General features: G+C 41.0%; 1 long non-coding RNA gene across 2 annotated transcripts; it reads right to left on the reverse strand.

Moving 5' to 3' along the window:
* Window positions 1-411: 411 nt before the first annotated feature.
* LOC126597147 (uncharacterized) lies at window positions 412-2,195 on the reverse strand. Of its 2 annotated transcripts, none has more exons than XR_007614162.1 (3): window positions 2,009-2,195; window positions 1,519-1,600; window positions 412-713 (listed from the first exon to the last, which is right to left on the reverse strand). It is a non-coding gene; the product is annotated as an uncharacterized LOC126597147 (long non-coding RNA). The 2 variants fall into 2 exon arrangements; XR_007614161.1 differs by having other exon boundaries at window positions 1,519-1,585; window positions 2,009-2,193.
* Between the last annotated feature and the right edge of the window lie 288 nt (window positions 2,196-2,483).

Consider the following 2,483-nt stretch of genomic DNA (forward strand, 5'->3'; position numbering starts at 1 on the left):
AGTCAATGTCATATAATTTGTAGAAACTTTATAAACATCAAACAATATTTTCAATAACCGTAAAACTGTAAATCTAATATCAACGATCCAAACCGTTCATCTACCTGCACCCTCTAATAGATCATGATTTCAAAAAAGAAAATCTAAAAAAACGAAATTTGATGAGAACAATGAAGCATAAATGTAAACAACAATCAACGGTTAAATTTTAATTTATGAATTATATGATTATAGTGGCGAATTTCGAAGTTAAGCTTTTCATGAAAGTTATAAAGCTTGTCATTACGAGTGTTTATATATTGTTTTACACTTCTACATTAATTAAAAAACTATTAAAGACTTTAGGTAAGCGAAAATATACTTAAAACAAAATTGTGTTTTTATGTTTTGAATGTGATAATATGGAATGTGACACACCCTGATCCGGAGGATCCAGGTGTGCTGGCCGTCACGTGGGCGTGACGTAACCATAAGCACGACACGGAAGCGTAATAACAACATATAACAACAGAAATTCAAACCAAACTCAACATAACCACATACGGACATAACCGGACGAGTTTACAAGTAACCACATAAGTTCAGAGCATAGGTTATCTGCAGTCAAGTAGGACTAAAATAAGAATACATCACCCTCAGGTGAGTCCTACATGTCCCAAATCTGTCAGAAAGCCGGAAAGGACCTCGTGAGCCAACCACCGCTAAACTAGAACCTGGAGGGGCGCAAAACAAAATGAGTGGGTCAGTAAAACAAATTAGTTTTCCAAAACATTTCATTAAAACAATTATATCCCCTCGCCGTAAAAACCTGTATACTTTCCCAGAAATATATATAACCATATAAAATCTCAAAACTTAAATCTCAAATCTTTAACATTTTCAAGAAACATGGCATGCCATAAATCAAAATATAAATCAGGTGAAATAAGGAATCAATCGGAGACCCTGCAGTTGGTCCTATACGATTAATTCAATAGCTCAATATCTCACTAAGCCGGAGTCACCACAGTGACCTATACGGCCCTACTCTGCACATCACTCGGAACTACGTAAGGTAGTCTATACGATGAAAGGTGTAAAAATACGCTCTAGTGCTTCTCTCATCATATCATCAGCGCGCATAACTAAGATCACCCACTAGTCGGAATCACGCCTAGTGATCTGTACGACTAGCATGTCGGAACCCTCACATGGTCTGTACGACATCCACCTACTTGGATCCAAGGCGAGCGTGCGGTGTGGTGAATAATATAAGCACTAACACCTAGGGTGCAGATTATGAGCTCAACACATCTCAACAACAACAATTCAATGAATAAATGAACTCACCTGACTTACCTGTGCCTCCACAGCACCATGCAACATGTATGCATCATATATCAATCATATAACTCATGTGAAATTCACCTTTTCCAAATAATTCTATGCATGGCATTTTAAAAACGTTTTCTCATATAAATGCATTTTCTGGGAAAACAATAGCATATAGGTAATACGAAAACAAAACTGCCCACTCACTGATAAGTCGACGGGTCGTAACCCCCGTGGCGTCCCTGGATGCGGTCGTCCTCGGGATACGTCTCACCTATATGCGAAACAACTATAAAAACATTAATTTTAAGCATATCACCAATAATTCGAAATAACTTCTCATACGATGCTCAATTTTGGTATATGAATATACCACATCGACCTACTCGACGTCACGAGCGTCGAGAAATTTTCAGAAAAAATTTTGGAAGCCCCACGCGCCCCCACGCGCCACACGTGGCACGGTCCACGCGCTGGCCACGCGCAGCACGTGCAGCGCACGTGTCGTCTTCTTCGCAGGGCCTCGCCGGACTGGTTCTCCGGTGGCCGGACTCCGGCCGAACTCCGGCCGATTTTCAAACTCACTGTTCTCCTTCGTTTTTCACCCATTTTCTTCGTATTTTATACCAAATTGAAGCCCTAAGAGTGTACTATCACGTTGGACTAGTTTTAGGGCCTAAAAACTACGAAATCTCACCTTGCAAAAACCAAGGATTCGGCCAAACTTGAAACCTACGATCCCGACGTCCAAAACTCTCCAACGAACGTCCCCGAGCTTCCTTAGGACCTCCTAAAGCTCACCACAAGCTTGAAATCTCCTGAAACACAACATTTTACGTTCGCATGAACAGTACCTCAAAAATGGAGGTTCGGGATTCACATGAAATCGAAGGTTTCACTTCCTAAAACTAGCACCAATGAACTCAGGACGTCAAAACGATGAAGATACATACCTTATTTGCCCCGATCCGCCAAGTTTTGAAGGGTTTTGATGGTGGTCCGTACGATATGGGTGTGTGTGGGTGTGAGTTCGAGAGAGACAGAGATAGGGAAAGCACGGGGAAAGGAGAGGGAGAGAGGAAGGTCATGTGTGGTCCAAATTAATCCACACCCTCCATTTCATCCTAACCAAACATACCAAAAATCAATTTCCAATAAAATCCCATCCAACC

The sequence above is a fragment of the Malus sylvestris genome, chromosome 13 (assembly GCF_916048215.2).
Source record: "Malus sylvestris chromosome 13, drMalSylv7.2, whole genome shotgun sequence".
Classification (NCBI taxonomy): Eukaryota; Viridiplantae; Streptophyta; class Magnoliopsida; order Rosales; family Rosaceae; genus Malus; species Malus sylvestris.